The sequence below is a fragment of the Marmota flaviventris genome, chromosome 3 (genome assembly GCF_047511675.1).
Source record: "Marmota flaviventris isolate mMarFla1 chromosome 3, mMarFla1.hap1, whole genome shotgun sequence".
In the NCBI taxonomy this organism is placed as follows: domain Eukaryota; kingdom Metazoa; phylum Chordata; class Mammalia; order Rodentia; family Sciuridae; genus Marmota; species Marmota flaviventris.
Genome location: NC_092500.1, coordinates 117,862,462 through 117,884,448, shown reverse-complemented (window position 1 = coordinate 117,884,448; position 21,987 = coordinate 117,862,462). Strand labels below are relative to the sequence as shown.

The window sequence follows — 21,987 nt, the reverse complement described above, 5'->3', positions numbered from 1 at the left end:
AGGTGTTAGTAGCAATCTCCTGTTGTAACTTTCCCCCTGATGGCTTTTTCTGTTTTACACTTTCTTTCTCTGTCTGACTAACTTGAGAGGCCTTCTCTTTTACTTGAATCTTTTCCTCTGTCTGACTAACTTGAGAGACCTTCTTTTTTACTTGAATCTTTTCCTCTGTCTGACTAACTTGAGAGACCTTCTCTTTTACTTGAATCATTATGTCTTCTCCTTCCTCTACCATTGTCTGAACTGAAGGCTTTGGACTAAGCAAACAAGATACGAACGTCCACAATGGCAATGTGCCAACTGGCAGAGTCCCTGGGCTTTTCTTTTCTATTCTTTTTAAATCTTCACCATGATGGTTCCATTGTGATATATTTAACAACTCCTCCTTAAAAAGCCATGGGCTACATTTTTGTATTGTATCAACGTATGCCCTGACTGCTACTGATTTTACTGGGATGCCTCCTTCCTCTAACAATTTACTTAACACTCTTTCAGTTTGTTTTTTACTAATTTCTGATCCCGTATTTCTACTATAATACAACCCAACAAGATGACGCCAAACAAAACCGAGACAGAATGAAATAAAAAGGGAACAACAAAAAGTCATTATAGCCTTTCTATCCTCCTGACATGTGCATCCGTCCTTTCTCCCTATCTGTTCCTCAGACGTAAATAGTTTTTCCTCAGATGTGAGCGGTTTTTCTTCCGTCTCACTCATCTCCAGGGACAGGCAACTTAAAACAAAAGTGAAACAAAATAACAAAAGAAGAATCTTAAAATGGCTACCCATCCTCTCGCCCTGCCCTCAGGGGCGAGCAGTTCACTTACCCTCAGTCGCTCCCCGTGCGAGCCACCAGATGCCGCAGTCTGGCTGGGCACAATCAGGAGCCACTTGTCAAAAGAAACTAACTTTATTTTTAGAACCAAACACGCCAAACAAACAGCATCTCAGGAAAAACCCCTCAGAGCCTCAACTGCCACCACCAGCCTTCCACACGCCTGTCTCTCCCCCCACAAGCTTCTCTCCACCTCCCACAATCCTCCTGCTCTTGAGGCCGATTGGCTGGGTCACGTGGGCAGAGCCAAAAAGTCCCCCAATGAGCAGCTCCGTGGTCTGAAAGGGCAGGGAAACAGTCCAATGAGCATCACCGCAGAGGAGCCAATCAGCTAGATGTTGCTGGGGCCAAGGAGCCAATCAGCTAGATGTTGCTGGGGCCGCTGTGAGCCAATCATCAGCCGGCAGCTGGATTGCTGGCAGCTGGAAGTTTGCTGGGGCCCCTTTGGCTGTGGCTCTCAACATATATACACTACATTTTCTTTATTCATTCATCTACTGACGGGCATCTAGGTTGGTCCCACAGTTTAGCTACTGTGAACCGTGCTGCAAAAAACATTTATGTGGCTGTGTCCCTGTAGTATGCTGTTTTTAAATCCTTTGGGTATAGATCAAGGAATAGAATAGCTGGGTCAAATGGTGGTTCCATTCCAAGTTTTCCAAGGAATCTCTATATTGCTTTCCATATTGGCTGCACCATTTTGCAGTCCCACCAGCCATATATGAGTTGGGAATCAACCTAACAAAATAGGTGAAAGATCTCTACAATGAAAACTACAGAACACTAAAGAAAGAAATTAAAGAAGACCTTAGAAGATGGAAAGATCTCCCTTGTTCTTGGATAAGCAGAATTAATACTGTCAAAATGATCATACTATGAAAAACACTATTCAGATTTAATGCAATTCCAATCAAAATCCCAATGATATTCCTCATAGAAATAGAAAAGGCAGTCATATGAAATTCATCTGGAAAAATAAGAGATCCAGAGTAGCTAAAGCAATCCTTAACAAGAAGAGCAAAGCAGGTGGCATTACTATACCAGACCTTAAACTATACTACAGAGCAATAGTAACAAAAACAGCATGGTATTGGCACCAAAATAGACTGGTAGACCAATGACACAGAATAGGGGACACAGAGATTAACTCACATAATTACAGTTACCTTATGTATGAGCCAAAAACATACACTGGAGAAAAGATAGGCTCCTCAATAAATGGTGCTGGGAAAACTAGAAATCCATATGCAACAAAATGAAATTAAACCCCTATCTCTCATGATGCACAAAACTCAACTCAAAGTGGACCAAGGACCTAGGAATTAAACCTGAGACCCTGCGTCCAAAAGAAGAAAAAGTAGGCCCCAATCTCCATCATATCAGATTGGGCTCCTACTTCCTTAGTAAGACACCTATAGCACAAGAATCAAAATCAATAATAATAAATGGGATATATTCAAACTAAAAAGCTTCTTCTCAGCAAAAGAAACAATCAGTGAGGTAAAGAGAGCCTACAGCTTGGGAGCAAATTTTTACCACTTGCACATCAGACAAAGCAATAATCTCTAGGGTATATAAAGAACTGGAAAAAAAGCAAATAACCCAATTAATAAATGGGCCAAGGAACTGAACAGACACTTTTCAGAAGGCGATATACAATCAGTCAACAAATATATGAAAAAATGTTCAGTATCTCTAGCTATTAAAGAAATGCAAATTAAAACTACTCTGATTTCATCTCACTTAGTCAGAATGGCAGTTATTAAGAATACAAACAATAATAAGTGTTGACAAGGATGTGGGGGAAAAGACTAAGATAAATCTGAGATGAGTTTTTATCAGCATGTGTGCCCTGCAGAGTGACACTGTGGCCGTCAGGCATGAGAAGACATAGTTGTACACTAATCAACCTGAAAATGATGCTGATTCTCAATTGGCACCCGCTGCTTTGGGTGTCCTTCTTTCCCTGGCACTTGGGTTGTGAGGAATTCAGGTGAAGAAGCCTCTGTTCTTGACCTCTGAAGGCCAAACTAGAACCTCGACATTAGCCTCAGTCTTGAAAGTCAAGCTTCCTTTTCCAACTTTTTTATTTCAATGATATTTATAATTGATAAAATATTTATCATTTTATTTCAATAACTCAATTGGTTCTGTAAGCCCAAGCATGACAATCCTCACATCACAAGAGACCTACAGTGGAGCTGTATGATCACTGCTAAGACCGAATTCAGATATTGGGGGGAAATAAAGCAACCTAGGGGAATACAGTGAATTTTTGTTATCAGGAGTGCTGCTGGCAAGTTACCATAGGGAAGAGAATGATCACTGACCAAACAGCGATCCTTCAGTAGCCAGTTAATGCATTGCACTTGCAAGTTAGGGAACCCTAGGTCTGTGATGTTATCTTCTAGATATTTTTTGAAGGGAACCCTAGGTCTGTGATGTTATCTTCTAGATATTTTTTCAAAAGTTCCTAAAGGTAGCACCTCTCCAAGAAGGAGATTTAAGGCATTTCAGGGGCTTGTCAGAGGTAGGAGGGACCCCAGGGGTACCCTTCCCTTGGAAATGGGATGAAAGAGGGTGTGGGAGAAAGCAGCAGCAGTGTGATACCTAGGAGGTGGTGGGATGCTCAAACTACAGTATGAGGGGAGTGGGTGAAGAGCCAAAAGGGAGCAGCTCTGAAACATTATAGCCTGAAAATGTGGGCTTTTTCTCTTAAGAGCAGTAAATCATGATAGGGCTTTTCCTCTAATTTTGCTATTCTGAGTTCCAGAAGAGTGAAGAACCCTTCCTGTGAAATTTAAAAGCAAAAACTGTCAAGTACTCTGTTGGATTATTCAATTGTTTGCTAATTGCTTAAAGGTTTGCTAAATGACACTGAAGAAAATCCTGGACCCAAGTGGCACTACTTAGACCAATTGTTTCTGAGGAAAGAAAATTATAGAACAGTATTTATAGGTTAACTATTAAGAGATGGTCAACACTAATACTGTGCATTTTTTAACGTGTCAAATACATAGTCCAAGAGTTTATAAACTAAGTTCATGCATTATTACGTCTAAGAATAGCATTACAAGATATCTCCCTTCCAAGTTACTTGTGACAGCATTTCAAGTGGAAGCAGTCTTGTAACAAAATAATTCAATTTCTGTTAAGCACATAATTTAAGGAAAATTTTACTGAGAAAAAAAATCTTAGTCCACTGGTGACAGAAAGTATCAGTTGGATTTAAAATGTTTCCCTTTTGGGGGGCTGGGGGCTGGGGATGTGGCTCAAGTGGTAGCGAGCTCGCCTAGCCTGCGAGCGGCCCGGGTTGGATCCTCAGCACCACATACAAACAAAAGATGTTGTGTCCGCCAATAACTAAAAAATATTAAAAAAAAAAAATTCTCTCTCTCTTTAAAGTAAATAAATAAATAAATGCAAGGGTATAATGCTAAAAATTTCAACCTATTAAGTTAATTGCATACCTTGCTTTTTAAAAAAATTAAAAATTAAAAACTAAAATGTTTCCGTTTAAAAAAAAAAAAACACCCAAATACATACCCTCTGTACAAGAAAAGTATAAAATTTTGGATGATCACGCTACATAATATAGAATGAAACTGGTTAAAACTTTTCCTAATTTACTCATTCTGTTGAAAGCATTAATTTGTGAACTAATGTATGTTTACTTCAGCTGCATTTATGGCAGGTATCATTTTCAAACCCGCACCCATTTTCCCTGAAGTGTAAGAATTCAAATTTTATTTTTAAAGGTCAACAAATTATAGAGCAAATTTTTAAATTTTTTTTTTTAGTTATTGATGGACCTTTATTTTAATCATTTGTTTATTTGCGATGCTGAGAATTGAACCCAGTGCCTCATACGTGCAAGGAAAGCACTCTATCACTGAGCCACAAACCCAGCCCACAAATGTTTTTAACTATATTTTTTCCTACTTTATACTTACCAGTTGCAATATTAACAGAGGGCTAACGTCTATGGGAAAAGTGAGCTCCTCTTGGTCAAAGGCTATTCCCCTCCCCGCTCATTTGTGACCTCCCGGACCAGGTACTTAGAGATATCCTGAGATGGGAGGCCTGATTTTAAGTGGGTCTAAGGACAAGTGTGAGACTTAACAAGGGTTAGCTCGGGCAGCAGAGGGGGAGGGGCTCCTGGCGCCTCACCTACAGCTCCGCCCCTCCCCGGGGCCTCTCTTCCCAGTCCAGACGGGGCCGGGGGCGAGGAGCCGGGCAGGAGAGGCAGAAGGCTCAGCGCCAACGACAGGAGGGAGGCGTGAGGTCCCTCACGACTTCGGAGCTGCAGCCACCGTGGCCGTCTTACGCTCCCCGGGAATGCTGCAGCCGTTGCGATCTCTACCACCCGCCCAACTACCACAACCGCCGCCGGCGCAGGCACCACGTGGGCGGGGCGCCCGTGGCGTCATCACGCCTCACCCCCTTGGCCCCGCCCAGCCCCGCCCCGCCCCCAGTCCTGCCGCGCGACTGGGCTCCCGGCCTAGGAACAGATTGCCGGGCCCCCAGCCTCCCCGTGTTTCTCAAAGCACGCCAGGTCAGAGCCGGGAAGCCGGCTGACTCGGAGCTGCGGTGGCAACTCGGCGCTCAGCCAAGTCGAAGGCGCGGAGCGTACGCACAGTCCTGAGGACACGAAAGGGGAGCGCCTGGGCGGATCCGGCGAGAGGGCAGAGACACCCTGTCTCCTTCCCGCCGTAGGAAGTGGACCGCCGGAGGAGCGGAGGAGCCTCTTTCCCAAACCTTACCGTTGCTCACCTCCTCTTTCGCGGCGGGTTGCCGATATCAGACGAGGGCCACCGCTGAGGGGAGTACTTGGTGTTGTCACTCGAGTGGCGGATACAGTGGGCAGCCTTTCTCGAAAGTGAAGTTGAATTTACCTCTTGCCTTCAGCTTTACGAAGAAACGTGGTAGTAATTTGATCTGAGACACTATGGCTACCCACACGAGTATCTCAGAAGCCCTCACCACTGTAGGTCATTTGCTGTGGAGATTATAGCAGGACAGGAGAGAGGCCAGGAGCAGAAGTTAATGTCCGCATGCAGTCCCTGCGCTGTGCTAGGCGAATCTACCGGGCACCTGGCGCCGTATTTCATTCAGGTAACTGAATTGCCCTCGAGTTTCTTTTCGTCAGAGCCCTGAAAAGAGGATAACAGAAGCCATCCATTTAAGGATGTAGATAGACTGTCTCTAAACGGAGAGTGGTCTGAATTATCTTTATTCCCTGCCTCCTAGTGTTTATTAAGAATAGTTTAAAATGCCTTCAAAATGAGAGGAGTTGAGAGTCATCATTTTACAACTAACCTCCCACCATCATAATTAAACAGTTTACACTCCCTCACAATCCTGTTAAGGTTTCCTGTATTCACGTTCATTCATTCATTCATTCATTCAGGAAATTCCACAGTTTCATCCTCAGGTTCTCTAATTTTTTCCTCCCAAGACACACTTGGATCGTTTTAACTCCTGGGTCTGCTGTACCGTATCCCCCTTTGTAATGCCAATATGATGATCAATTCTTAGAGAATGTGCTGTCAGACAAGATAACTATATAGCCACCATGAGACAAGCACCCTGAAATATTTCATTTCTTGCCTATCCAGGTACTTAGCCAGGAAAAGCCATTCTTTGACTATTTTTCAAGACCTTTCTCATCTCAGCCTTAAAGTCCAATGGAATTTCCCTGGACTTGCCTGGGACCTGTCCCTCTTTCTTTTTTTTTTTTTTTTTTTTTCAGTTTCTCACTTTTGGAATGGAAGTATCTACTGTACAGTGATTGTTTCTGGAAGCACATAACTTGTGTGCTTCACAGGTGGAGAGAAATTGTGGAACTGTCTTACTTCATGTTCACTGAAGTAATTCATATGACTGAATCTTACACATGCAATGTCAAGCTAAAAAAGAGAAAATACAGAAATATATGTAGAGTACAATTTCATGAATACACAGTTCAAAAATCAGTAAAACTGAATTATGTGTACAGAGAGGCACATATACATGGTAAAACTCTAAAGAAAATGAAGGACATTATTACCATAAAATAGAGGATGAAGTCCAGCTTTGTGGTGTGGACTGTAACTGAAGCCCCAGTTACTAGAGAGCTGAGGCAGGAGAACTCTTGAGCCCAAGAGTTGGAGACTAGCCTGGACAATATAGCAAGACCCTATCTCAAATAAATAAATAAATAAATAAATAAAATCCAAGGTGGTGCTGTGGGGAGCAGTGAATAAATCATTGCTTTGAACTGCCCTGGACAGCTTGGGATATTCTGGTGCGAAGGTGCCAAGAAAATTGCCCTTTCCACCTTGGGAAATTCTGGTGCGAAGGTGCCAAGAAAATTGCCCATTTAGGGTGGCCTCTGTTAAGAGGAAAAATTCTGCGCCAGTCTGGGGGATTTATTAGTTCAATAGCCTTGGGTTCAAATGCCAGAGCACTTGACCACTAAACTGCATCTCCAGCCCATTTTACTTTTCTTTTGAGGCAGATTCTTACAAAGTTGTGCAAGGAACTTGCAATCCTCCTGCCTCATCCTCCCCAGTAGCTGGCATTACATGCATGTGCCACCATACCTATTTCACAATAGAAATGCTCTCCAATAAATAGAAAACAGATACTTTATTTATAACTTGTAACAAGCATGGAAGTAAATACATCTCACGCAAACACAAGTCAATCGTAAGCCATCATACTTAACTATAGCATAGGTAAAAATAAGAAAGTATAGGTAGCCAAATGTATTCAAAGGCAAGCCCCTCCAGCCTTTTTAATGGCTAACAAACTTGGTCATCTGTTTCCCCAATGGATAGTAATATCCTCAATATAATTTAAGCTCCTAGAACACATACATGTTTGTTTTGCCTACAACACTATCTCTAGCACTTAGCAGATAGTAGTCCTCCACAATCACTAAACAAAGAATAATGACAGAAAACTAGGCATCTAGAGTGACATTTTTTAAAAAAAGCAACAGAAGGCACAAAAAAACATGTAAATTAGTAAATTGGGGTTGGATGCACATGACAGAAAACTTCAAAATAACAATGCCTTAAGTAAGTTAATTATTTTTCTCTCATATGAGAGAAGAATGAAGGTATGTAGTGCAGAGGAAGTGTGGCAACTTTTCATATCATAAGGATCCAGGCTCCCATCTTTCTGCTTTGCCATTCCCAGTTCATGGGGTCTAATCACAAAAATCACCTCAGGGTTCCAGGATGGCCACAAGTACTTCTATTATATGCAGGAGTAAGAAAGAAGTGAAGAGCAAACTCCTCCCTAATGTGGAAATTTCTAGAACATTCATCCACTTCAATTTACATCTCATGGCCAGAATGTGGTCATCTATTCAAATCTAGATATAAGGAAAGTAGGGAAATGGAGTATTTTATCTGAATGGCTAAAACTTGCATCTGTTCATAAGGGAGGTGAGTCAGGTGTTTGAAGCCCATATGGGCAACTTAGAACGTGTATCAAAATAAAAATTTTAAAAGGGAGTAGGAATATAGCTCAGTGATAGAGCACTTGCCTAGCATGTGTGAGGTTCTGGGTTCAGTTTACAATACTGAAAAAAAAAATTCTCTACCACAGGAACAATTTGATCAGGAAACAAATACAAATAGACTAACCAATAGTCATCAAGAGTTCTTGAGTGTGGCATAATCATGATGCAAACAATTGCAATCATAAACATTAATGCAGAACCTGAGACATTGAGAAATGTTGAATTATCTGTGCCAATCTTCTTTTTAAAAAAAGTGAAGATGTATATAATACACTTCATGAAGATGCCTATCCAAAATATTGAATATTAAAAATCCAAAGCCTATAGATGAGCAAAACCGAGCATTCACAAATTTAGTCCTAGGTAGCTAAGATTTTGCTACAATGTATTAATATATTTTTAAAAAGATTGATCTGAATTTTTCCCTCAGAATTTGCACAAATTCAAATTTTAAAGTGTATATATATATATATATATATATACACACACACACACACACACACACACACACACACTCCTTTTAGGAATCATTCACAAGAAAACATGGAAATATAAGAATATCTGCTTTCACCCTGAAAAAAATCAGCACAGTAGTAGCAATACATTTGCATTGAATTTATTCAATGAAAAGTGTAAATTTAGTTTAACAAATTTGCTTAGATAAATTTGGATATTTCTCTCAAATGCCAAAAACACAGTTCACGTTGTAAAACAGATGGCATATTCCTTCTTGAATTCATATGCTTATTAATAAAAAAATCCTTTGGTTATATAAATAAAGGAAACATTATTTAAGAAGCCAGAAGAAGAACACCAAGTGCCATGGATTATACTAACACACATTCAATAGGTTGGACTGCATTGCTTTAATTCTAGTAGCTACTAAAATTATATGTATCATGTACTCTGTGCTGAGATATGCAATTTTCTTATCCTTTCTCATTTGGATACAATATGGCTGCTATAGAGTCAAAGAGAAGAAGATGGAAAGAAAAGTTCCCAGGAAATATGCACTCACATTTTGTTGGTCAAAGTTGAGTCATGGGGCCTGTTCATTCCTCTTCCATTGGCAGGATCCAGTTGGCTGTCCAATTCATCAACAAATCTTTGGGGTCTATCTTCAAAAGTTAACCAAATCCAACTTCCTCTTTCCAACTTTCCATTTCTTGCTCACCTCTCACCCAGATTAATATAATGGGCTTCTAATTTGTCTTCCTATTAACATTTCTGACCCCTTTAGTTTTGACATAAGTGCCATCAAGATCCTTTTAAAACTTACCTAGGTGAGCTGGGCATGTTGATCATATACCTATAGTAATTCCATCTACTCAAGATGCTGAAGTGGCAGGATCCCTTTAGTTCAGGAGTTTGAGGCCAGCCTAGGCAACATAACAAGACTTTTATCTCTCATGGTTTGGATCATTAATGGCCCTGAAGAGCCCATGTGATAGGCAATGCAGGAATGTTCAGAGCTGAAAGGATTCGATTATGAGAACTGTAACCTCATCAGTGGATTAATAATCTGAATTGACTACTGTGTCTGCAACAAAGCATTAATACAAACCAATTGCAGTATTATTGTAAGTGTTGAGGCCTGTGTGACTGAGCCCAGAAAGTTGAGCCTGCTCATACTGATATAGGAACTCTGGGCTGAGATCTGCAATTTTCTTATCCTTTCTCATTTGGATACAATATGGCTGCTACATTGTCAAAGAAAAGAGGGTGTAAAAGAAAAGTTTCCAGGAGATGTGCACTTGAATTTTGTTGGCCAAGGATGAGACATGGGGTCTATTCATTTCTCTTCTATTGGCAGGATCCAGTTGGCAGAGCCTCAATGCTTTTCTATCCATGGGCCAGGATACTATAGAATTTTTGGCTTTGGCATAATCCACAGGGCAGCTCATAATATCTCAACTTGATCCCCTATAGGGAGGATGTTTTAGCAGCTTTTGTGTTGCTGTGACCAAAATACCCAACAAGAACAACTTAAAGGAGGAAAAAGTTTATTTGGGGTTCAGGGTTTCAGAAATCTTAGTCCATAGATGTCTGACTGTTCCTCTGGGCCCAAGGTAAGGCAGCACATCATGGAGGAAGATCCCAGTAGAGGAAAGCTGCTCAGCTCATGGCAGAGTCAGGAAGCAGAGACGGGGGGGCGGGGGGGGGGGGTGGAGAGGAATAGGCTACAGGGAAGATACACCCTTCTGGGACATGCTCCTGGTAACCCACCTCCAAACATTTCTGCATTAATAAAGGAACTTTTGAGGGATACTCATATTCAAACCATAAGGAGTAGGGAGAGAGAGAGAGGAAAGAAGGAAGAAAAGGAGGGAGGAAAAGAAAAGAAAGAGGAAAGTAAAAGGGAAGAGGAGGAAAGGAGAGGAGAGGAGAAGAAAGGGGAATTAGCCAGAAAGAAATCAGACTTTGCATAACTCAAATTTTGGAAGTGATATCCCAAAACTTTTGCTGATTTCTGTTCCTCAGAAGCTACAGGGCAGGAGCTACAGTCTTTAGGCACCAGGAGGCTGCAGATACTAGGACAATTGTGTGGTACCCATCTCATGAGAGGAGGCAGTTAGGCCAATTCTAAATGTCCTAGGGAATTATTAGAAGATTTATACGGGAGGAGGACAATCTCTGAATCTCAGTCACTTCACACTTCTTGTGGTGCAGAGTGGGAAACATAACCAAGAGGGTAAATGGCTTTCCCTAGATCTCACTGGGACCCAGGTCTGGATTGAATTGTGTGTCACTCTTTGTCTCTCCCCTTCTAATGACTATTTCATCTCTTAAGTTTGTGTGTCAAGGACTTATGACTCCTGCCTTAGGGTTTCACAGGTAATATAGGTACTTATGGGCACATACACCTAACGATACCCTTGGAAGCTTATGCTATAATGACCCCCAGGGAGCAGGTGTGAAGACTGGGAAGGACCTGAGAGGCACAATGAGTTGCCTAAGGTCACACACCTGGAAAGAACAAGGGGCTGGGTCTGAACTCAGGTGTACCCAGTACCCAAGCTCCCCAAAGCTTGGGTACTGGGTACACACAGGCCTGCCAGAGGGAAGGTGGGCTAGGCATAATAGTGTCCACTTATACATGTGTCATGGGGAGATGGGGGAACTAGCATCCCAGGGATTCTTTGGGGCAGTCTTGTGTCGAGAAGAGAATCAGGTAAGGGGACCCCAAGAAGTAACCTCACTTCTTCGACAATGGACCTAACAGAACTTGAAACCAAGCACCCACATTGCAGAGCCAGCTCCAACTAGCTCACTTGTCAAGATCTCTTATAAAGTCTCCCAAATCACCAAGGCTCAGGCCTCAGAAAACCACTGAGGGGATGCCTCACCCAGGTTAAGAAACTGTGTCAGCCCTTGCCTGGAGTCTCAGAAGTGACACAGAACAACCCAGGAAAAGTCAGCACAGACCAGCCCACCACTCTATTCCCTGCAACAGCCCCAGAGCCATCCCAGGGATGTGTGTGTGTGTGTGTGTGTGTGTATGATTATGGACAAAATGTTTTTGATGCTATTTTCACTTCACTAGTAATGTGTCATTTTGCAGTTTGCTACTATTTACTTGTTAGAACTGTCCCTTCTTGGTCCTACCCTAGGATGAAAACAAATCAACCCCAACCCTGGTTGAACCTGTGAGAGTGGGGATCCTGGAGATAGGCATGGTGGAGAAGCTTGCAAACCACTTGGTATTTAACTGGATCAAGGACCCCTTTTTCATATCCACCTTCCCACATACCTCCTGAAGATTCACCATCACCTAGCAGGTGCTAGACTTGCTGTATAAAAGGTGCCACCACCTCCAAACCCAGGAGAATTTGCTCCCTCCTGACTGGGTCTTGGGAAAGCCCTGCAGTTCTCTGAACCCTAGTCAACCCTGTGGAAATGGGTTTTCATAGGAACACCATTGTAGGGTGTTTTGAGGACTCTCCAATTGGGATGAGCCCTACAAGTGCTTGTGCCAGTCTAGCTAGCCCTGTGGAATGTGCTCCCTGGGCTATGGGCTTTTCTTTGTGACTGTCCCCTCCCCTGCTTGCTGAGGCTTAAGGCAGAGAGCTTCCCCAGTTGGAAAGAAGGTTGAGAACTCCCTCTGGGAGGGACCCCAACCTACATGTAGCCAGAACAGTGATCTCTGGGGTATACTAAGAGGCCCTGAGCCAATGAGATATCTGGGAAGGAGCTGGTTGACTTCATTCTTTGCACAAACATGAAGCACCTACTATGTGTAGGCACATTTCCAGGCACCTAGTGTATCATTCAGGGAGCAATACTGTTGTAGAGACAGAAGAGGCCAGACACCAAGGGAGTAGCAGGAAGCGGATTTATTTATTGATTGCAACCAGGTTCAGAGGGAAAAGCTTTCACTGTAATCAACCAATCCCCCTGAACCCCAAGTTCAGGAAGTTTTAGAACTTTATACCTAGCGTATAGGGGGAGGGGGCTCAGAGGCTCACAATCTACAGAAGTTTACATGACAACTGGTTTTCTTTTTTATTTTTTTCATTCTTCTTGGCTCCCAGCTCAACCCAGGTTTGACCAAAATAACCCTAAGGACTTTCTCTTTCTTCTATGAAAATCAGTACCTGGGAAAAAGAGAGTTTGTTTTTATTTTATTTTGTTTTCTCTCACAAGCTGCCCTTCAAGGACCTAACTCTGAAATACAAACACCTCTGTGAAGGCCTTGGGTTAGTTTTGCTTATCACACTGTGTTTCTGTAGGCATACCTCCTGCCTGAAAATTCTTTTGCAGAAAGTCTGCTGACAGTCTAAGAAAGATTATGGTGGGGTCTCTGGAGAAGCTTAATTAAGATTTTCTGTGGAGGAGGGGGTGCCACTACAGTACAGATATATTTTCCACTTGCTCCTGGGTTTTCATTTCAGTTGGGAAGTCAGTTCCACTAGCATCCTGGCAGGTGTGGGGCACAGGACATTTAAGGTGACACTTCTGGTCCCCTCTAGGTATGGAATCTTCCACCCACATTGTGAGGAGAATAAACAAGAAGTAAATGGACTTAGGGTCAAGAGGGAGGGCTCCTGTCTCCAGAGTTTAGACACTTGGGAGGCTGGGGTAAAGGAGAGCTGGGCAAAACCAGGGGTCCCACACTTGTCTGGATTTATACTAGAGGGCTGAGGTCTGAGGCTTCACCTGCAGGAAGAGGAGAGACACACAGAGGGTGGGGCACACAGAGGGAAGAGGGGCACACAGAGGGAAGAGGGGAGGCTAGGGGCTCAGAGCCAAGTCCCGTGAGGACCCATCCCCTCCATGGCTCATCCCAGCCAGTCTTGCCAACATCATCCTGGGTTAAGGCTGGACAAGAGGTTATAGGCCTCACACCTCTGCTTTCCATGCCTATGTGATGTTGTGGGTACAGGGGCTGGAGCTTCTTTGGGAGGCAGCAGTATTCTGTAAATTGGAAAGGCTCAGGGAAAGGGAGTTATGTTCAGGACCTTTTCTTCTGAGCACTTGAGCTTGAGGAAAAGGAACAGTTAGTGATACCAGCAACACTGGAGGAAGGGTCAGATCTGGCACCATCCCCAGAAGGATAGCATGAGCCACCAGAGGCCATAGAGCCATCTATGAAGCAAAAGGTAGCTCAGTCCCAAGCAGCCAGGCCAGAGGACATTCCACATCTGGCAGCAATTATAACAGCTGTGGACAATGAGGCAGCTGGGGCCACCTCTACTGAGACAGCATCTCTCCTTCCGATAGCTGCTCTTCTAGCCATGGGGGGTCTAGAGCTTACAGGTCTAGAAACAGTCAAGCCAGACCCAATTCCACCTAGGGCAGCGTATCTTCTGGCTGTCGTGGATCTAGAGCCCTTTCAGGCACCTCTCTCAGTGTCTTCACTCAGTGCTGACGTCTCCACCACTGCTGTCCTTCTCTTCCCCTGCAGAATTGTCTTTTAAATTTTTTTTAATACACTCCTTTTTCCATGCTTGGAATATGCTTTTAAATATTCTTAAGAAAATTTAATTATTTCCTCATTTCAATTGGCATTCTGAATCCTCTTGGCATGCTGCATAAGCACTGCACCAGCACTATCTAGCTGCAGCCTGGATCCCCAAGCAGAGTACATGGGGCCTGTGGGGAGGACATGCTCAAGCCTCCTGGAGGAGGTGAGACAGAAGCTCCTTTGTATGGAGAAGACACATGTCAGGAGGCAGGTGTCAGCATTCAGGGCATTCAGGACACTTGATGTCACAGGCCTAAGAAAATGAGCTACAGGTCCTGTGCAGTCCCAGAAGTAGGGGGTCTGGATGGCAGGAGCTGGGGTGCTGCATGACTCAACTGGGGGTGGAGACAGGCTTCCTAAAGGAACTTCCTGAAGACTTGGACCTGACCAGCATAGGGAACAGAGTGGGCAGAGGTCAGAGCCCATGGCAGAAATGGGCTGGTAGCAGGGTAATATTAGCAGGAATGGCCTAGGATCAGTTTCCCTGCAGTGGCGTTTGTCTCCACTGCCCCCCCACCCCCACATGTGATTTATGGTACCAAGTCTTCTGAAGACTCTATAATAAAGATGGAATGAGCACACCATTATACTGATGGAAAAGCTAAGGTTTATGAACAAGCCTCCTCTGCCCTGTAAGGAGACAGAGCCAGGATCTAAGCCAAAGCCTGTGAGACTCTGTGGGGCCTGCATGACAAATGGGATGCACTGAATGTCACAGGAGTGACCTCTTGACTGTGCACTTCCTAAACCTTTGTTTCTGATGCCCAGAGAGAAACCTTTTCCTACCCACAGATACTAGGAGAGCCAGGGTCTAGGACCAGCCTTTCCCCACCCAGCTTCCAGCCCAGGCAATGGGGATGGCTCTGTCCCTTGAGTTCAGCAAGGACAGAAGAAAAAAACACACTAGTGGTATTTGTTTAAAAAAAAAAATACTGTTCATTAAAGTACACCCTTGGAGCATGGTGTTTACAGCAAGCAACATCCTGTTTAAGAAAAGCAAGGGTTGGAGGAGAACTGCACATGTGTGTGAAAACTTCCACTCAAAATTGGGAACATTTTAATACCAAAGAAAAACAATCTGTGCAAAAGCCTGGCTAAATAGCTCAAAGATCTGGATTAAAGTGTTGTTCTCAGACTGCAGCAAACTCTGGTGTAGATACATAGGTGTTTAGCTTTTTCAATGTGATTTCCTTGTATTTAAGTCAAGAAGAATCATAAGCAATTAAAAGGTATGATGGTGATATAAGGGTCCATGTCAATCACTGTGTCCAAAATCAAGTGGCTAAATGCACTTTTCCTCTTTCCAAGAAGTCCAGGCTTTGATAACACTTGGAAGTTCACAAAATGCCAGAAGCCACTGCATATGTCCTATTAATAGCCTTCCCCACATGCCTAGAATTGGCCTCAGAAAAGAACAGATACCAGCATAAAAGATGAATACACAGTTAGACTTTTAAAATTCAGCAGATGAAGTGGTTGCCCTTCTGAGGACATGGTCAAAATAAATACAAGTACTGTTAACCCAACTCACTGGGTAGAATTAAAACAAACAAGGAAAAGCTTCAGTTTATGACTTGATAGTGGCCTGTTCTTACCTGAAAGCCATTGCCTAGAACAGTTTGGAAGTGCGGTAATGGGTGTTGGATCCATGTCACTTTAAAACAGTAAATCTCTTGTGGCTGCAAATGTGATGTTTTGTGCAGGGTGCAGTGGTGCACACCTGGAATCCTAGCTACTCAGGAAGCTGATACAAGAGGATAACAAGTTCAAGGATGGATTTAGAAAGTTTAAAGCCAGCCTTGGCAACTTAGCAAGGTCCTGTCTCAATATAAAAAGTAAAAAGAGCTAGGGATATAGCTTAGTGGTAAAGCACCTGTGAATGCAATCACCAATACCAAATCATTATCATCATCATCATCATCATCATCATCATCATCATCATCATCATCCAAGTTCTGTAATTGCAGTTCAGTGGTAGAACACCCCTGGTTTCAATACTTTCTACCTCAAAAAAGAAAATGAAACAACAATGTGATGCTTTGGAGGAAGCATGTGCACAAGAGCAATTAATTAAGTATTAATAATAATTTCTTTTTACCAGAACAGTTTTCTGTTCCTTAAGAGTTTAAATTCATCAGAAAAGAAAAACCTCTCTATATTGGTCAGCATTCAACACACACCACACTTTGTCTGGTCATCAAGCCCATGTGACTAGAAAGTTACAAACACAAAAAGTAAACCAGATGTTGACCACAGTATGGAGCCTGCCATTTGAAAATAAACCTTCCAGGGATGTATTATTTTCAATATTTTGGAGTGGACTTTTTAAAAATAAAGATGTATATCAGTGGAAACAAGTTAAGTCACATATATACCTATCTATACACTCAATCATACATGCATTATTACAATCAGATTCTCACTAGGTGAGAGAGTTTCATCCAAAAGAATTATTTGAATGCAATAGGCAAGTCTAATGAAAATATCTCAAACAGGAAGGAATCCCAAACTATTTTTTAATCATTCATTTAATCATTCATGACATCTTTACCTTCCACTGCTAAATGAATACAGTTGGCTGCCATTTTGATACAGCTCATAACAGTCTCTTGAGTAAAAAGCAAGGTTATTACCCCCTCTCTCCAAGCTAACCTAAAAGGTCTCCATTGTATCAAAAACAAAGGTCCCAATGTTGAACACATCCCAGCCATGGAAACTTGGTGTATCCTGAAAGTTGATGGATTTTACTCAGATAACATACTCCCAGTGTGGATATAACTAAGAGATGACTTTAATTCAGCGAATGTTTTCCAGTTGTTTTCAAAATATGGTTCTAAGTGATAGAAACTCCTTTGCTAAGGATGAAAAGCTTCCTCCTCTTAAAAACACTTGGCATATCAAGGTCCTGCAGAATATTCCAAGCACTCAGCAGGTCAGATCCTCCCTGACCTCAGCTCTCAGGATCCAGTATCACCTGGTGCTCCAGGATGCTTTGGGGGATCTCAGTTCCCACTCCTGGTAACTTCATTAGCTGTGCTGATGGAGCATCCTTTCTATGTGATGATCAGGTTTGCAGCACCTGGAGTCAAACCAAATAGTGTGTATTTACAAAGATGATAAGACTGATGATCTGAAATGATCCCCCTTAAGTCAAATTTGTCAGGTTGCCACATAAATAGGAAGATGAACAGACATTTATCTTTGAGCCTCCCTTTCTTTCCACCTTCAATATGTTCTTCCCAATGCATGTGCATTGCTTCTGGAGAAAAGAACAATTCATAGACTTGAATTTCAGTCCTCTCCCTTGAAGAAGAGCAGATTGGCCAAAAGATAGACAACAGGAGGGAAGAGGAGGAGGCAGAAGAGCTCACAAAGAAAATGAGCAAATCACAGCTGTAGCAAGCAGAGCTAATGGAACTTCATCCAGAAAACGGAAATACCTGCTGTTAAGTAAAATGCTTTGTTAACTTAATTACCATTTAATTCCAGCATTTGGGGGAGATGAGAGCATTGGAGTCAATAATAAACTGAGCTTAATCAAGGAGTGAGATATTAATGTGCACTTTTAATCTGGGGGGAAAATAAATGGAAGGCTACAAAGCAGGAAAAAAACAGGACTAGGCAAAAGTAAATTCTTTCCTTTGGTGCTACTAAATGATTCATGTGCATAACACAATTGTCTTGCTTAAAATCATCAGAAACAAATGCATTACTCCAGACTCTTCACAGGGAAGATGTACTTCAACTTCTTTTTCTGGGAAAGGAGGCAGCAAACCAGCAATCTTAAAATGTCAAAACTTTTGTTTAAAAATGTGTATTAAGTTTCTTCTAGTTGCACAAAGACCATCCACTGAGGGGAGCAATATCACTATAAAAGGTCCCCTCAGGAAAGGTGGGAACAGGGTAAGACTCATCTGAGTAGCTGCTACTCTTATTTTTATGTGGTGCCGAGGATCAAACCCAGGGCTTCACTTGTGCTAGGCAAGCACTCTACCACTGAGCCACAACCCCAGCCCCCAGATTCCCTTCTTTAAAAAATGATTATATCCAAGTGGAGGAATCATCTCATTGAACAAAGGGTTGTGAACCTGCCTGGGGACGAGGCCTGGTCTTGAAGAAATTGGACTTAGCTTCACAGGCCTGACAGCTCTGGCCCAGGGTGGTATGTAAATAGGGCTCAGTATGGTGGAGCCCAAGTCAGAGGCGAGGGGTGGCCTGAGAAGTGATCGCGACCCAATTTGCCATCCCCAACTGTTAACTGAGGTGCCTAACATGTAAGCCAGGCGGGGGCTGCTAAGGCAGGCTGCTTGTGTCTGGAGGAAAATATTGACCAAGACTTTATTTTCCAGGTGGCAGTGCCCTCCCCTCTGGACTTTCCTAGGTTCCATGCTAAACTCTTCTGTGAGTTCACTCTACCCCTCCTTCTCCCTCTAATTCTTGAGAGGTTATCCCTTCGCTTGAAACCTTGCCTCTGGTCATCTGGTAAGCCTGGTGAAGTCACAGGAGTGTTGTTGGAGTCAGGATTGTTGGTAATGGTGCAGGAGGAAAGGCCCTGCAGGTGGGGTGGATTGGTATTGCTTTTGGGGAGGATGGGGATTGAATGTGCACCCCTGGGTGGGGCTGCAGCAATGGTTCCAGCAGAAGTCACCCAATGCCTCATGGATGTGGTTTGTTACTGTAGTGTTCATCATGGCAAGCAGATGGCACCAGGACAAATGGAGCCCCTGCCATGTGAATCATAGCAGTGCAGGAGAGGAGACCCTAAAGGAGACAGCCTACTTAAGTTGATGCCTGCAGAGTGAATTCCATAGGCTTAGGAAGAGGAGAAGTTCTCCAGTGCCCTGTGGTTAGGCCTTGTTCAGGAGTCCTGTATTCAGGAGGCTGCCTATTAAGGTTTTCAGATGAGCTGGTTGGGGGGATGGTTCAAAAGTCCAAAGCAGATGCACTGGCTTGAGGGGTCATCAGCTTTGAATGAATGTTCCAGCAGCACCATCCTCCAGGCACAGGAATGCCAACAGGCACCCCTCTTGTCCTGAGGATAGTCATCAGATGCTGCATCTTCTAAATTGAGCCTCCAGTCCTTCTAGTTCTGTACTATGAACTTTGCTTCCAGAAGATTCCTAAGCTATAGAACATTTTAATATTGATGCAACAATGTTAAATCGTTAATCACAACCAGTGTGATGCCTTTTAGATGGCACTTGGAGATGGAGCCCAGAGACCCCTCACCTACCCACCTGCTTACTTGCCTGCCTGAATGCACATTTGCCAGAGAAATTCTTAGTGTGATGATAAAACTTTTGGATGTTGCGGGGGGGAAGCTGTTCAATTTTAAATGCCTTAGGCAGAGGGGATTTGCTAGCTAAAGCAGATTGTCAAATTGTGGGGACTCATGTGTTGAGCTACAGTGGGAGAGGACAAGCTGGTCATGCCCAGGAGCTGTGTGTTGGTAGGGGATCTGGGCATTCTAATGGAATAGAACATTACTAAGAAGGGAATGATGGGCATACCAGTAGTGGATGGGTTATGGTATTTTGTTTCCTGGTGATGCAGATTGAACAGGGCCTTGGGCATTATAGGCAAGTGCTCTGCCACTGAGCTACAGCCCCAGCCCAGATCTTTGATTCCCCCTGACACTTTATTTTTTTTTTAACTTAATGAAGATTTCAGAGTACTCTGGTCATTCCTATTGGGGGCACTGGAGGAGAGATGGGGGGCAAGGGCTCAGTTTGTCACTAGTGATGGGAGGGGTAAGACTGAAGACTAGGCAAAGGCTGGTGGGGGATGCAGTGGTGAAAGGGTGAGGGTATGGGTTGAGGGTTAAGGGGAAGTCTCTGGAGAGAACCTAGGCAGAGAATTTGTGAGTGAAGAAAACACTAGTTAATGGTAAATTATTGGTTAAATGGTTGCATATAAGCAGTGAAAGTTGCTTGGAAATTTTTCAAAAAATGCTTAGAACTTTTATGTTCAAGGAAAAAAGCAAAATTGTTTTGCTTTGCTCTAAAGTGGGAAAGACTTCCTGAAAAGGTATAACTGAAGACAAGAATATTTAGTTACTTGAAAAATGACATGGAACTTGAAGGCAAGCTCCCAAGTTTTATCTGAAGCTGGGAAGGTGTGTGATTTTCAGGAGAAACAAATCTTAGAAAAGACTTCTAAATGCCAGAATTATGGGTTTTTAAACATTTTAGGTGTGCACTTATGATGAGATTAAGATGGACTCTTCTGGGTTTGTAATTCATATTTTGTCATGGAGAGCTTGTGATTCAAAAGTCTGAGCAATACAGAAATGTGATGATTTCTAAAGGAATTTCATAAGAATTGCCTTATAGATTTTCTGTGATTGGTCAAAAACCATAACAGCAAAAGTTTTGCTTACTTAATTATAGTCTTTTGAAATCATAGTCATTATATCAAGGAAAACCTTTTGTGGTCACAGTGAAATTACTATGATATTTGGTAACAAACAGAAACATTAGTGAATAATCCATTGTATTTTTAGTTGGAATGATCCAGGACTAGAGGGGGGAATGTCAATCAAAGCCAGTTTAGGAAATAAAAGCAAACTGGGCAGAAGGGGACAGGTTAACAGGCAGGTCTGTAAGAACTCAGTGTGAAAACTCAATTTGCTTCTGAGCTGATTTTGTTGAATTGAGTAACTACAATTTTGTTGAGTAACTACAATGGGTATTATCCTATTTCATTCTCTAAATTTTATCTTGAAAATTTTAAATATTAAATACCTTTTATACTTAGGACTTTCCTGTGTTCTGGGTTCCTTTTTTTTCTTAATGCTTAAAAATACATTGTGGTAATTCAATTCTTAGCTGGTGACTTGAGCATGATACAATTACTATCATTGGAACTTAGAGTATATTAGTCATGCTAGTGTGGGGAAATATTTCTGGGTATGCTGTTGTATAATAAAAGCTATAAAAGAAGGTGGTTAAAGTAAAAAAAAATTATACCCATCATAACTTCTCCAACTGTCATTGTTTTATGATAAAATAGTTATAAATCAATGTTAACTTAGATAAAAGTAAAATAATTTTTAAAATTCTACCACAATGAAGAAAAATGGATTAATTTTCCTAAATACAAATAAAGCCAGTTTAAGCTCTAATACCAAAAACTGAATACCTTTTTCTTGTCATTATTACTTTTGTTTAGTTTATTTATAGAATGATTTTGGGGTTGTAACTAAATTATCCAGTTAAGGCTACCATAATGATTAAACAAACAAACAAAAACTCCTAAACTAGATAGATTATATGTTTAATTGTTTTCCCACATTCTAAAATATTTTAAATACAATTATCTTTTGGCTTAATTTCATCTAAAATTATTAAGGGCAGCAACTATCAAAATTAGAGAATATGCACATTGCAGTTAACCTACATGGCTTACATTCCATTTATGTAAATAGCTTCATATACAAGCATACATACTATTTTCTATGTGTAGTCTTTTTTTTTTTTTTTTTTAGAGAGAGAGAGAGAGAGAGAGAGAGAGAGAGAGAATTTTAACATTTATTTTCGTTTTCGGCGGACACAACATCTTTGTTGATATGTGGTGCTGAGGATCGAACCCGGGCCGCACGCATGCCAGGCGAGCGCGCTACCGCTTGAGCCACATCCCCAGCCCTATGTGTAGTCTTAAATGAAAAATATTTAGGG

At 42.2% G+C, this 21,987-nt stretch overlaps 1 protein-coding gene across 3 annotated transcripts in view; it reads right to left on the bottom strand.

Annotated features, from left to right (window-relative positions):
• The window catches only part of Ddx11 (DEAD/H-box helicase 11), a 96,967-nt gene extending 91,759 nt beyond the window's left edge, over window positions 1-5,208 (bottom strand). For all 3 annotated transcript variants that reach the window (XM_071610288.1, XM_071610289.1, XM_071610290.1), the window contains exon 1: window positions 5,004-5,208. The gene's annotated coding sequence lies outside the window, so the exon portion shown is untranslated. The remainder of the gene's footprint in view (window positions 1-5,003) is intronic.
• Window positions 5,209-21,987: the final 16,779 nt, after the last annotated feature.